Genomic DNA, 15,905 nt, shown 5'->3' with positions numbered 1-15,905 from the left:
ATGACAGGGATCGTACACAGCAAACCGAGGGTCAGCTAAGAAAGACCCCAAAAGGAGGGAACCGGGAAATTTCTGGGTGCAGCGGCAGCGCCGCAACTAGAGGCCGCAGTCGGGAAAACAGCAACATGTGGTCGCAGAACAGAAGAGAGGCCCGTAAAAGCGTAAGAAAGAAACAATAACAAGAAAGACAAGCTCCAAAATTGGGGGTGGGAACTGAAGTTTTTCTATCCCAGAACACAAAGTGTGTTCCATGAAGCCGTTAACGCTTTTCGGTCAGGGCTAAGACACACTCACGAAGTAGAGCGACAAAAGAAACGCGACGACCACGCAACCAGGACCGGGAGTCCCGGTCTGGACGCTCTTCCTTCTCATGCTCCTGGTTTTCGTCACTGTTGCGCTGCCGAAATACCACATTTTGCACCACAGCGATCCGCATGTCGGCTTCGCCTTGAGTCAACGATGCGGCCTTGACAATGTCTGAGCTCTTCGTAGTCGGCTAGCCATCGTTCTAAATTGTACTTCAGCTTCCAGTGTTTGTTTCATAGGAACACATACAAACGGTACAGGAAAGGGCTGTTTGATAGCCCTCTATATAGTAGCCTGCCAACTTGACTCCCTCGCTTCTTTACAAAAACAGTACAAGGCAAGAAAGAGAATCAGAAGAACGGAAAGTCAGGGAGGTTAACTTGGGAAAAAGAGTGCAAAGAAGCAGGAGCCTGTAACCCTCAACTTTAGTCTGACTTTTGGCATGGTGGGAGCTAAACGCAAAAGAATGGAGCTGAACTTAGGCGCGAAGCGGGACATCTGTGAATACAAGCGGCAAAAACAATCTCAGTCAATCCAAGCCGTGAAAGACTGGACCCAAGTTCAACTAGGCCTCAGCCTCGTCGTGTCGACGGTATACCATCTATATATACCACCGGACTCCGATAAATGGCTCAACGTCGGCATCACAGCGTAAGCCACAGTCCGACAGCGCCCAGCACAGTTCGAAGAAATGGAGTCAGCCTTGTTAATGTGGTTCGGGAATGTGCTCGCGAATGGTGCTGTCGTGAGCGACGAAATGCTTCAAGAGAAGGCTTGCTGCCTCGGCAACATTATGGGTGCTTCTTCTCCTCCGTCTTGATAGGTTTTACCTGTGATGACTTAGGGAATTTTTGTTCAGTAAAACAGGGAGATGTTTACTGAGAAATATTCTACACTCTGTCTAGGCGTAACTGACTTCAGCTACTCAAGAGGATGGTTGACAAGGTTTAAGAACGAACATGACGTTTCGGGTCGACGGATTTATGGAGAAGAGGCTAGCATCGACATCTCGGCTGTGTTTATATACCCAAATTAATTAAAACAGCAGCCATTAATTATAATTTTTTTTTATAAATTATATACTTTTCGTTTTTATTCATGACTCGTTATTATGGATGACTCGCTTTATGGACAGTTTTGGTCGGAAACCAAAGCATCCATACTAACGAGGCACGACTGTATTCCTATTTTTTCTTAATTTAATGTATTCTGTCGCAAAACAACGTGTTTTAAAAAAAAGCTCGGCAATCATCAATTTTTTTTTTTGAATGAAAAAAAAGAGCAAGGATGAAAGCTTGGGCGCGTTGGTGTCGGTTTTCTTGCCTCATAGCGCTAAACAGACAGGGACACAGCCAGACATACGGGATGGGGATAAAAAAAGTGCCCGTCCCGTGTGTCTCGCTGTGTCCTTGTCTGTTTAGCGCTATGTGGCAAGAAAAGAAAAAGAGCATATCGGCATTGTTGTCGTCGTCACTAGGGTGAACACCATTTGTCTTTTCAGTTTATAGTAAGAACTGGCTTGTTTTATTTCTAATACGAATCTTATTCACGTGGGTCAGATGGGATAAACTCTTTGTATTGCATTATGCGCCTATGCGTAGTAACGTGGTACCCATGTAGGCCTTAGATTGAAACCGACCACAAAAGGGTAGGCGAGGAGGGGGAGAGGATTGCCACTTTAGTCCAGAGTTGGACATGTAGTGTCCAGAGTTCCTCTGCTTTTATCCAGGATATTAATTGTAGTATAAAATTAGGAGTAAAATACAGCCTTCATACGACAAAATTCTGGCTAGCCTATATATACCCCAGGATTACCGAGAAATGTATATTTGCTTTAAGTTACGGTTTAATTTAATGATTCTTTTTTTTTTTTTTTTTGAGGTCGAGCGCCTGACCTCAACCTCACATTTTGAGTTTGAGGTGAGGTTGAGTGAGGTCGCCAATGGTCACCTGAAAAGTGAGGTGAGGTCGCCTGGGGGACCTCAACCTCAATTGATGAGGTTGAGGTTGAGTGAGGTCGCCAAATATTTTTTGAGTTTGAGGTGAGGTCGAGGTTTTTGAGGTCAAATGCCCACCTCTGCAGATGTTAACCGGCAGCTTCACCAAATGTAAGATGGAGGTTTATTGAATAGATCAGCAGGAAGCGATCACCAGGACTGGGCAGGTCAGCGGCGAGCACAGACAGGTGCGACACGCGCAGCGATCACGATGCCACTGCCTGGAATGTTTCTCTTGCACTACCTCCTCTTCACAATATATATAAAGAAAATTTGTGGTCGTGATACTTGCAATGAATATTCTATATTAACAACTTTTTTCTTTAACTACAGCAAGGAAGTGTGAACTCCATTCCTGTTTAAGCCTGACAAAAATGCACATACGCAGTGCAAAGGACCTGCTTTGTGTGCGAATTGATGTGAAAGGTAAACATTTGCGCACATTCTTTTTCTTCCACAGTAAACTGTTTGAGATTTACCAGATTCTATATAACGGCATTCGGTGTTCAAACTGGAGCAATAAGCTTTTGCCTGCGCTCAGTTGCATATATTTACAAACTTGTCCAACCAAATCTTCCGAATTATTTCACAACAAATATTAAAATCGTAAGATATTTGACTGCATTCACAAGTTAGTTGAGGCAGGCATACCTTCGGGCCAGCAATCACGTAGAATAATGGTAAGCTATGGTCGTTTCTTTTTGTGGTTTGTCGAGAACAACAGACCACATTTTGGTTATGCACAAAAATAATGATGTGCCATATTTGGAAACAAAACGGCAATCTCGCACAGTCCAAATGTCATGCATAGTAGTATGCGGGACGACTAGGCATCCAGTGCAAGTCACTGGAAATTGTGGTTGCGAAGCGGCAATGAAGAAATAGCGGCATGAACCGCACGTCCTTCCACTTCGACGTTAGCAGACGCAAAAATGGAGATAGCGCAGCGACTGGCAAGCGAAAGGGACCTTTGAAAAAATTATCTTACTTCAGTGAAGCTTTAGTGTGGTATAATCGTTCTTTTGTATCATAAATGAAACTTTCGAACAATTAAAGCTATCACCCAAAAGAAACAAAACATCAGCAGACACGAAGCCAATTGAGAATTGTTTCTGGGAGCACCTATTTGCTTTGTCTGCAAATTGCGAACGTCTGTTGTCTTACTGCAGTTTCCCGGCATTGAAAAATATAGTTACTGTTCATCCTGCAACAGACCACAATATATCCCATTAATGATGCGGAGGCAAATTATTGGGATTTAATTTGCCGTGCTCATATCCCCATATGTATGCACCAGTAGTAATTGTTAAGCTTGCAGCCTTTCACATATTTTGGAAATAAGCACCTGCATATGCAGCATCGTAACCAAGAAAATACAGTGAAATGTTTTCTTACGGATGTTTATGGGCTCCAGATTAATGTAAGTGGTCGTATCGTCTTTAGACACCATAAAATTGATTTCCGCTCTCCTGGAAAATATATAATGAAATTTGAAATATAACAGGGCAATTTACCTTTGAGTATGCTTACACTGCAACAAAAAAATTTGTTCTGATAACATAGTTTTAAATTAAAATACAACCAGAGGTGCTTGGAAACTTGTTATTCAGGTGGAAAAATAATGAACAAAATAAAAGTTTACCTACTAAACAAATCACAAGAAAATATTAAATTCCCGCTGCGGCAGCACAAACGGCTCGTTCCTCCGAAAAATGGCTACGACCATAGAAGGCAGTCGAGAAGAATAGGATGGAAGTTTAAGGTCCGCCTTTAATAGTCAACTCAGAAGATATTTTGCTTTTGATGGAAATCCTGAAAATAATAATGCTGAATAGTACAAAAGTTATTGTAATATGATGTTTTTTTTTATTTACGCCACACTTACAATGCTTAATTTCTCTACAGCCGTCCGCCCCGCCGTGGTGGCGCAGTGGTTACGGCGTTTGACTACTGTTCCCAAGGATGCGGGATCGAATCCCGGCCTCGGCGGCCGCTTTTCGATGGAGGCGAAAAACAAGACGCCCGTGTGCTGTGCGATGTCAGTGCACGTTAAAGAACCCCAGGTGGTCGAAATTTCCGGAGTCCTCCACTACGGCGTCTCTCATAGCCTGAGTCGCTTTGGGACGTTAAACCCCACAAACCAAACCAACCAATCTACAGCCGTCCAAATCACGAACATTCGCAATGCAGAACATTCACTTCTGTTTGTGTTGTTTTCGTGCCGTCCATTTTACTACAAGGCTGCAATATTCAGTATTCAAAACGAACTAGAAAGTCACTGTGTCTTAAGATAACGCGCGTCGCATGCGGTTTACAAGGAAGAAAACGATGGGGATGAAGAAATTGTGGTAAATTCTTGCACTTGGAAATCCTTCGTAATGCTGTGAATTCGTACGCAGGTGAAGAGAACTATCACAAATAACATCATTAGCCAGACTATACCTACTGCAAGGCGACAGCCTCTCCTATATTACTCGTGTCCTGTGCTTGCTGAATTTGCTTGGCCACCGGAAAAGTTTCAACCTCGTCCGACAACTTAAAATTCTGCTGTCCCCTGCACTGCGTTTTTTCATTGGTATCCAATTTCATACCCTCAGCGACATTTTATTATGCTCTCGGTGCAATATATGCCCCGCTTATGCCCATGCCTTCCTCTTGAGCTCTGTATATGCCCATGGTTTCTTCCTATCCTGCTTATGTCCATTTATTATTCCTGAGAGAAATAACTCGTGTCATTTCTCAGGTCTACCCTGCACGCTTCCGTCTCTTAAAGTCCCATACAATATTTCCGTTCAATAGCTCTGTGGGCTCTCTGCAACTTAAGTAGAACCATTTTCTTTAGCGTCCACGTTTTACGCCTATGGGTAAGTGGAGAAACGCTGCACCTAATATATATTTTTTGTGCGATGCCGGTAAACTGCTAGTCAGAACCTGCAAATAGTTGCAAAATGCGACCAAATAAATGTTTCCCTCCTAGTTGTTGAGATTTTATAGTCCTGCTCTGCGGTTACTTCCTATCCGAAGCAGACATGTATGTTCGCCTACCCCTTCCACTGATTCGCAACCTATTGCAAACTGCGGTTCCTTAATGAGGCTGTTACCATCACCTTAGTATCTCCCATAATAAGTTTAGGCGTACTTTTCTGCTTCTCCTTGCAGATCATCAAACATTCTTTGCAATTCAACACCGAGTTACTCCGGAATGCAATTTCATCAGCGAATCGCGGATTATTCCATCTACCCTTATCCCTAACTGCTCCTATTCCAAGTCCTTAACGGTTCCTCCAAGAAAACGAGATATTACGGGGGAGATCACGTCTCCTTGCCTAAGACCTTGTCGGATAGAAACTTTATTAGTTGTTTCAATCAGAACTATGGTTACTGTGCAACCGTTATAAAAATCTTGCAGTACTTTCATAAATAGCTCGTCTACACTCAGATTTAGCAATGTCTACATGGCTGCCCTGGAGTGGGTTGCCATTACCTTCTCCAGTGAATCACATTTTGTCAGAACTCTCTGCCGTGACCTGTCTATCTTGGGTGGACCTACACAGCAGAGCTCACGACTTCATCGAGTTTCGCAAGCCCCTCCGCCACGATAAGGCAGTGATCCATGAAGGGGATTTCTTGGCAGTATTTCCTGCCAAGAAAACCCTATGGCCAGTCACAATACCATTAATGATATGGCGCCGGAAGATGAGCCCCCCAGGTTGGAAGGCGTCCCACATGTTACTGGGGATGAACAAAGGGCGATTCCTAGTAGCTCCAGGACGAATGAAGCGGCTGGGCTAAAGCCAAAAGGACGCTCAGTTGTGGATGTGTCGGGAAGCGACCGGAAAGTCCGATGTTGCAAGGAGATATATCACATGGGCAACACGGAATGTAAGATCTATGAAGCAAGGTAAACTGGATGTCGTCAAGCGAGAAATGGACAGATTGAACATTGATATCTTGGGTATCAGCGAGCTCAAGTGGCCCGGAATGGGAGAATTTAACTCCGGCGACCATTATGTCTTTTATTGTGGGCACGAATCCAAGAGAAGGAATGGGGCCGCTCTCATAGTAAACAGAAGAATGGGCAAAGCAGTGCTGGGGTACAACCCCATACACGACCGAATGATTTTACTTCGGATACAAGGTCACCCTTTCAACATAACAGTTATCCAAGTCTATGCACCGACCACTACTGCTGAAGAAGCTGACGTTGAGAGATTTTATGCGGACCTACAATGCTTTTTATACCGCACCCCATCATCAGACGTCGTTTTTCTCATAGGAGACTGGAATGCTAAGGTCGGGAGTGGAAAAATATCCGGAACTACAGGCAAGTTCGGTCTTAGTGAGCCAAATGAAGCTGGGCAGACGCTAGTATAGTTTTGTCAACAAAATAACCTGACCATAGCGAATACTCATTTTCAACATCACAAGAGGCGCCTGTACACATGGACTTCACTGGACGGTCTGTACAGGAATCAGATCGATTGTATTAATTGCCGGCAGAGATAGAGAAGCGCTATACAAGCAGTAAAAACAAGGCCTGGGGACGATTGTGGCACCGATCACCAGCTTCTTGTTGCCAAAATTAAGCTTCGATTGAGGAAAACGGAGAAAACTAGAAGGCCTTTCAGTTATAATCTGGATCAAATTCCATTAGAATATGCTGTGGAAGTGAGGAATCGATTTCAAGAATTAGATCTAGAAGACGAAGAGCCCGAAGAGATGTGGACAGATATTCGTGATATAATACAAGAAGTTGCAACTAAGGTAGTTCCAAGGCCAAAGAAATGCAAGAAAGCAAACTGGTTATCTGAAGAGGCTTTGCAAATAGTGGAGGAAAGGAGTATGGTAGAAGTTATGGGGGAAAGAGACAGATACAAGGTTCTCAATGCGGATTTTCAGAAAATAGCAAAGAGAGATATCAATGCCTTCCTGAACATACAGTGCCAAGCAGTTGAGGACATCCGCCATTAAGAAACACAAGAGCTCTGTATAAGACAATCAAAGATATCAAAGGAAGCTTCCGTGGTAAGCTGGGCGTGATAAAGGACAAACAAGGCAAGGACCTCACTCAAGCCTCAGAGATAAAGAAGAGGTGGCAGGAACACACAGAAGAACTGTACAAGAAGGACCCGAATGTGCAAACACAACATAAGACGGTTGTGATTACTGATCTCGAGCCGGGCATCCTGAAGAGTGAAGTTGAATGGGCCTTAGTCAGCCTTGCTAAGAACAAAGCTAGCGGAATTGATGACATTCCAACTGAGTTGCTTCAAAACCTCTACCATTACGCTGCTAACATTCTGCATATTTTGTGTCAGATGATTTGGACAACCCTGCAGTGGCCACAGGATTAGAGGAGGTCAGTTTACATCCCCATTCCAAAGAAAGGCAGTGCCAAAGATTGTTCCAACTACCACACGATCGCGCTTATTTCGCATGCTAGCAAGGTGATGTTGAAACTCCTCCCAGGTAGGCTGCAGCAGTATGTGGATCGGGAGCTTCCGGACAAGCAAGCTGGGTTTCGCAAGGGCAGAGGAACTAGAGACCAAATTGCCAACCTTCGCTGGATCATGGAAGAAGCAAGAGACTTCCAGAAACCCATCTACTTCTGCTTTATTTATTATGCGAAAGCGTTTGACTGCGTAGATCACAGCAGATTGTGGCAAGTTCTCCAAGAGATCATCATCATCATCATCCTGATTATACCCACTGCAGGGCAAAGGCCTCTCCGGTATTTCTCCACTTAACCCGGTTCTGTGCTAGCTGCATCCACTTGACCCCTGCGAACTTCTTAGACTCATCCGCCCACCTAGCTTTCTGCCGCCCCTTGCTACGCTTTCCTTCCCTTGGAATCCATTTTGTTACCCTCAGCGACCAACGGTTATCCTCTCTTCGCACTACATGTCCTGCCAATGTCCATTTCTTCTTAATTTCTACTAGAATGTCGGTATTTTGAGTTATTTCTCTGACCCACTCTGCACGCTTTCTATCTCTTAATGTTACCCCTACCATTTTTCGTTCCATAGCCCTCTGGGTTGTCCTCAACTTAAGTAGAACTCTCTTGGTTAGCCTCCACGTTTCAGCCCCATAGGTGAGTACAGGCAAGATGCAACTATTGTATACTTTCCTCTTGAGCGATACCGGTAAGCTGCTAGTCATAATCTGTGAGTGCTTGCCAAATGCACTCCATCCCAATCGTATTCTTTTTGTTATTTCCTTTTCGTGGTCCGGATCTGCGGTTACTACCGGTCCTAAGTAGACATATTCGCCTACAACTTCCAGTATTTCGCTACCTAATGTAAACTGCTGTTCCTTCCCGAGGCTGTTGAACATTACCTTAGTCTTCTGCATATTGATTTTCAAGCCTACCTTTCTACTTTTCCTGTCAAGGTCATCAATCAATATTCGCAGTTCATCCCCCGAGTTGCTTAGCAAGGCAATGTCATCAGCAAATCGCAGATAACTGAGGTATTCTCCATCTACCATTATCCCTAACTGCTCCCATTCCAAGTCTCTGAATACTTCTCTAAACAAGCTGTGAATAGTACTGGGGAGATTGTGTCTCCATGCCTAACACCTTTCTTTATGGGAATTTTGTTACTTTCCTTATGCAGAACTATGGTTGCTGTGCAGCCACTATATATATCTTCCAGCACTTTCAAGTACGGCTCGTCTACCCCCTGATTTCGCAATGCCTGCATCACCGCCGAGGTTTCAACTGAGTCGAATGCTTTTTCGTAATCAATGAATGCTATGTATAAGGGCTGGTTATATTTCGAGCATTTTTCTATCACCTGATTGATGGTATGGATATGATCGGTAGTAGAGTACCGTTTCCGGAATCCTGCTTGATCCTTTGCTTGATTGCAGTCTAAGGTTGTCCTGATTCTATTAGCGATTACCTTAGTAAATACCTTATACGTAACAGACAGTAAGCTGATTGGTCTGTAGTTTTTAAGGTCCTTAGAGTCCCCTTTCTTGTGAATGAGGATAATGTTTGCATTCTTCCATGGTTCCGGTACCGTCGATGACACCAGGCACTGCGTATACAGGGTGGCCAGTTTTTCTAGCACGATATCCCCCCCCCCCCCGTCCTTCAGCAAATCTGTAGTTATCTGATCCTCTCCAGCTGATTTCCCCCTTTTCATAGTTTCTAGTGCTTTGTTGACCACGTCCTTCGTCACTGGTGGAACGTCTGACTGTTTTTCCCTACCGCCAATCTCCTTACGGTCCTGACAGCTTTGGCTACTGTAGAGATCTGTATAGAACTCCTCGGCTACTTTGACTGTCTTTTTCATATTAGTGATGACGTTGCCTGCCTTGTCCCTTATCGCATACATCTGGTTTTTGCCTATGCCCAATTTCTTCTTTACCGTTTAAGACTTCCCCAGTTCTTTACAGCATGCTCAATTTTCTCCATGTTATACTTCCTTATATCGGCCACCTTGCGCTTATTGATTAGCTTTGATATCTTGGCCAATTCGATCTGGTCTGTTGGATTGGAAGCTTTCATACTCATGCGTTTCTTAATCAAATATTTCGTCTCCTTAGACAGCTTGCCGGTATCCTCTCTAACTATCCTACCTCCTACTTCTACCGCGCACTCAGTAATGATATCTCTGAAGTTATTGTTCTTTGCCTCTAGGGTGATGTCGCCATCCTCAGAGCTGAAAACCTATTCTGTAGCGAGATCCTGAACTCTTCTGCCCCCCCCCCCTCACTGCTAATTCGTTTATGGGAGTTCCCAATTCACCTCATCTGTCTCCTCAGGAACCTGTATGAAGGGCAAGAGGCCACAGTTAGAGCTGGGGATGGTCTTACTGGTTGGTTTCCGATTGAGAAAGGAGTGAGGCAAGGCTGCACACTGTCGCCCTGCCTATTTAACCTATATGCAGAGTGCATCATGAGGAAGGCCGGTCTGGACGAGTCTTCAGCTGGAGTGAAGACTGCTGGAAAACGTATCAACAACCTTAGATATGCGGATGATACCACTTTAATGGCAGACAGTGAAGTTGAACTCAAGAGACTTCTGATGCGCGTACAAGAAGAGAGTGAGAAGTTTGGGCTTAAACTGAACTTTAAAAAGACAAAGATCATGGCGTCTTGCCCTATCAAGTCCTGGAGCATCAAGGGACAAGATTACCTCGGAAGGAGATTGCAGCCATGAAATTAGGAGACGTCTGCTTCTGGGAAAAAGAGCAATGGTTAGCCTTGACCGCCTAGTAAAGAGCAGAGACATAACACTGCCAACCAAGATCCGTGTAACTCATGCTATGGTCTTTCCAGTTGTGATGCATGGAGGCGAGAGTTGTGCTGTGAAGAAGGCTGACCACCGAAGAATTGACGCGTTTGAACTGTGGTGCTGGCGGAGACTCTTGAGAGTTCCTTGGACGGCCAGAAGATCAAGTCAGTCGATATTGTCGACCATAAACCCTGACTGCTCATTGAAGGGTCAAATTCTAAAGTTAAAGCTCAGCTACTTTGGTCATCTGATGAGAAGGGAGGAGTCGCTGGAGAAAGATTTATTGTTGGGAAAGGTTGAGAGTCGCCGGAGAAGGGGTAGGCAGCGAACGCGATGGTTTGATGGCATCGTCGAGGCACCACCGATGAAGTTATGTGATGTTAGGAAGATAGTGAGAGACCGGAAAGCGTGGCGTGATATGGTCCATAGGGTCACGAAGAGTTTTGACTATGTGAAATGTGATCGCTACAATATTCAAATATAAGGCTAGTGGTTATGCTGATATTTTTACATTTACTACCATACAACTATTGCGACGAAGCGTGAGCTATCCATACTGCTACATCATTTACAGTTCTGAGTAAAGGCCGCCACGGTTTTTTCGCCATTACGACTCGAGAAAGAACAAGTTTTCAAGTCGTTCTTCAAACTCCGGCTTCAATAACGAATTGCATATTTTTTTTGTGCTCTTTCTAGGTTTACTGTTAGAAAATAACTCTTCTACAAGGCACCATAATTCGTTACATTTAGTATTTAATTAGAGAGTGCTACAGAATTGTGTGACCAAATTTTAGACTTGAAGCTCTACTACTTAGGGTATAAGTTCTGATGTCGCTTCAATGAAACCAAATGTATCAAATGCCTGTACAATATCAAAGCGAGACCTAGAACGAAAAAAACAAAGTGAACTGTATCCTCTCCATAACTCGAACCACCTAACTTCCTTGCCCCAGGCGAGAATGCTAACTGAAAAATATATATACTTTAAGAACAAGATTATAATACAGTCTAATATATGGGTGAATGTCTCAATCAATAAGGGGATCTCATAGGACAAGTACTAAGGCACGACATAATACCATATCAAAAACTCCAGTCTTCCATGTAAGTCTTAGCAGCAGCGATGTGACAGCATTTATCTGACTGCTGCCCATTACGCTTCTATGCGTTAGATTGTTTATATGCATTTTCGATTAGCAGAACAGAGTCATTGAGTGAATAAATAAACGAGTAAAACGCTAATTCACTTCCGTGATGAAATCACCTGATAATTTCTAAATTGAATATTTTGTGCAATTAATTCGGCCAAATATTTATTAGCATCATAAACACGTGGCCACTTAAATATAGATTATATTGACATCATTACGTAGATGGCTGCGATATTCATTACCCATGCAGTAAATGAGTGAGTAAAAATGCGGACACACTCTGAGCACAATTTGCAGTGCTCCCGCGGAATGAAAGTAAACATTGGTGAATACAATACGCAAACCCTAGGATCCTTGGCGACGTACAAAACACTCGCCTAGTTTACATGGCATTATATTGGTGGCATATATTATGGGCGTATAGCATGCCGTTGGGAGCCTGCCTTCTGCAATCATGAGTAAGATTTGCCTTCTGGAAGAAGCAGTTGTTTGATTCTTCCGCGAAAAATGCTAAAAATAAATTTATAAAATCTTGAAAATGAAATTTAGCCTACATCGCTAAAATAGATAGCAATCTTCTTAAATTTGTGCTGGCATGCTGAAACAATAACGTATTTTAAGATCTATATATGGTACGTTTAAATTGTTTTCCTAACTTCTCTTTCTTCACGCAAAATTACAAGCGACAGTTATTAGCATGAGAGAAGGTGTATATTTATATATCGTATATAGAAAGAAGGATGAATGGATAGTACTTACGATTTCATGATAATTTTTGCTGAGGTCCTGAGAAATAAGAAATCGATATAAAGCACATTGCAAGTTTTGCGTTAACCTCACTAAATTGTTTCTGCTATATGCGTGTTTCAAGTTCAATACCCAATATAAAAAGTGCAGAAGGTAATGAATAAGGATCATTATTATACCTTATATGTATAATGAGAAGATTACTGCAGACCATTTTAGAGACTCCTCTTGGGAGTTATAATTAAACGTTTCTAAATTTATGGGCTCGCTACTTTATTTGTGCGGACTAAATAAAAAGTAGTACACATGAAAGACTAAGTTGTAAGCAATGATCTGTTGAATATTTACGAACCCCGGAATATACAATATTCAAAGAACAATATCAAGCTGGTCGCGATAGGTTTTCGCAATGCTTTAACCGTTGAACGTATGAGCAGAACATTGTTTAATGGTGGTGAGTCGGGCAAGAATAGCAAAGTGTGTCTGCTGTAAAAGCCGCCCAGACGCGTATCAAAGTCTTCGATAAACCGGGCTACAGACTGCATTAACTCAAGTCGCGGAATGAGAACTCAATGAGAACACCACAAAGCCGTTTGCACGAATGGTAGCCCAATTTTGATGATGTAAACTAACCAATGTGGAGTTGTATAAAAATCCAGGGTATTAATTGAAAGCTTGCCTCCCGAAGTTATATCGCATGCTGGTACCCCGAAAAGCTATGTTAAGCCAAAGTTAATCCCTGCGGAGTATATAAACAATATTTTTTGCTTTAAGCTCAAATATCCCATTACGATAATTTATCGAGCAAAGTATACCGAGAAAAATACCAAAGAAAACATCACGTTGCTCGATATGATACCGTGTAAGAAGATGCGCTACTACGCATTATCTTTAGCTCGTTCTCCGGTTATATAAAATCTAACAAGCTGCCATAGAATTCACACAGGAGTGTGCCACAATAGGTCAGGCTCGATAGCCGAGCCTTTATTGAAAGGCACACCGTCGTTAACGTCAGACCGACCGATTCTCGGCATTAAACATATTAATGTACCATTACTTAGCTCGAACTGCATAAATGGCCTAACTTCTGACCATCTCTTTTCATCTGTTTTAGATGGATGCTATCAGGTATTAAATTTTTAAACTTTTCGGCATTTCGCTTCATTCGCGCTCCTGATTTGTTCTTTATTCTATAACAGTCTAGACCGAAACTGAGTTCTCGCGTTTTACTAAAAATAAATTACACTGCTTACTTACACTGCTTACATGTTTTCTTTTACTGATACACCTATGAGAAACTTATTCATTTCAATGCAGCTCAATGCCTAAAGTCATATATGCCTTAAATATGACAGGCGCTTCTGGTGGGACATTTGCTGATATAATAAATTATGATATCACAGCTTTTTAATGCATGCCTTCATCTACTAAAGATTGGAGATATATGCTTAAACAGGGATTATATAGCCACACCTAAATTCAACACCCAAGAATATTCGTTTGTTTCGCAGCAGCAGATCAAAAGGAAACATTGATATGGTATAGCCGTTTTCCTAATATAAAATACAGAAAAACGTTTTGAACAATTTTGGTAATATAAATCATTGTGATCATTATTTTGATGTATTTTTATTGCTGCCTATTGTGCTTACAATGCTTTTGCAAGCTGTTTATTGAATTTCCCCTCTGTAACAAGTTAACCCGATTGTAGGTTTGTTCCGTTCATTCTTCTTTATCGCTTGAATGAAGCTATTTTTTTTGTTTTTATTCACATGATTGTATACAGTACACTTGAAAATTTGATTTTTTTATAGTTGTACTTCTGGTTATTCTTTATTACTCAAACCTAGTCGGTGTGCTGTGTCACTGCTGGTTGCCATTGCGGGGATAGGTCCCCTGTCACGCTGTATCCAGAGCATTTGGCCTACCGCCTCCCTTGTGTTTGATGGAAACCACCAATTAAAACGTTTACAGGGTCCCTTAGATATACCTTAAGAGGAGAACGGCCAAAACCTGCCCTTCCTCTCTTATCATTTGCCTCGCATTATTTGCCTCCTCATCAATTTTCCCGTACTGTTTGCTCTCTCATCTGCATAAATACTTATTTTCAGTCTGTTGCGGTCATTGCAAGTCATGATTTTATACAGTGGTCGTTCCTTATTTATACTGAGTCATGCCAAGTCATTTCAACTGATAGCTAAGCCTATTTACTAATTTTCAGGCAGTTGCGGTCATTACAAGCTGTGTGGCATAAGGATCATTTCGTAGTCAGGCTCAGTCATGCCTAGTCACTGCAGTGATTACCCCTCACATCTATATTTGCTAATTTCTGGACAGATTGGTCATTGTGTACACATTTTAGTCATTTTATCTACATTTTATTAGTAATTATCATTATTCATTAACTGTATTGTTATCTGTCGTGAAACATTTTTTCTTACCAATTACCATAAACCGTTTTCATTCCTACTTTCTCTCATACATTCGTTATTAGCAAGTGATACATCAGCGCCCATATCCGACACACAGATTGCGCGCACAACTCTCGCGCGCGGGATTTCGTTCCATGAGCAGAGCAAGATTTTTACTTAAGTAGACTCTGTGCAGCATCCGCCATTTTCTGCGATTGTTTAGCAACAGACCAAAGCGCCATGTGGAGGCGCGCAGGTATACTGTGAATGCTTTTTTTTGCCAAAACAAGCTATACACAGACAAATTAGAATTCGTGGATTGCTGCATGAACATTCGTGAATGGAATTTGGCGCTAGTTTGTACTCACGGCAACTGGACATCGAAGTAGCACTCTACAGTCCGACGAGTTCCGGTCTCCAGCTCTTGAAGGAATGTAGATTTTAGGCAAAGACATCGTATCAATTTTCTTGCGTCTTCTGAAATTTTCAGGAGGTGAAGATTGTCTCGGCTCTGTATCACCTGTTTCATAAAAAGCGCCCTTTTAGTCATTGATGCCTTTACTTCTCTTGCCTCTTTTATTTATTTATTATTTTTCAAAGGTTTCTTTCGGGTATTACATGAGGGCAAGGGATAAAATGGCAAGAAAAAATAGGTTATTTCAAAAATTATACAGTGATTTAAGTGATGAATGAGCTTCTTCGATAGCGGACTTGAAGAGCTGATTGTTGTGATAGTGGCCATTTCAGACGCGAGGTCATTCCAGTCGCGGGCAGCCTTTAGGAAGAAGGATTGCTGGAATGGGCTTGTATGAGAACAGTGAGGGTATACAGCGTTCGGGTGGTTATGTGAGTTGGGATGATGCAATTGGCTTCTGGAATATTGTGAAATAAGTTATGAAATAAACATAGACAGGCTGCGTTATGAAGGGTGACTAGAGTTTGTACAGATAAATACGTCGACAGAATTAATTGAATAACGAGAGGCAACAAGGGATATGAAGCGAAAGTACCTTATGCCCATAGCATCTTTGTAGAACGAAGTGGCAGTTCA

At 42.4% G+C, this 15,905-nt stretch overlaps 1 long non-coding RNA gene across 1 annotated transcript in view; it reads right to left on the bottom strand.

The window, feature by feature from the left end:
• The window catches only part of LOC146194846 (uncharacterized), a 38,784-nt gene extending 23,467 nt beyond the window's left edge, over positions 1-15,317 (bottom strand). The window contains exons 1-2 of the long non-coding RNA XR_014705487.1: positions 15,223-15,317; positions 12,456-12,482 (exon numbers count right to left, since the gene is read on the bottom strand). This is a non-coding gene — a long non-coding RNA (uncharacterized LOC146194846). The remainder of the gene's footprint in view (positions 1-12,455; positions 12,483-15,222) is intronic.
• Between the last annotated feature and the right edge of the window lie 588 nt (positions 15,318-15,905).

The sequence above is a fragment of the Amblyomma maculatum genome, chromosome 3 (genome assembly GCF_055883805.1).
Source record: "Amblyomma maculatum isolate TAMU_Amacu chromosome 3, ASM5588380v1, whole genome shotgun sequence".
Classification (NCBI taxonomy): domain Eukaryota; kingdom Metazoa; phylum Arthropoda; class Arachnida; order Ixodida; family Ixodidae; genus Amblyomma; species Amblyomma maculatum.
This window is presented reverse-complemented; position numbering and strand designations above follow the sequence as displayed.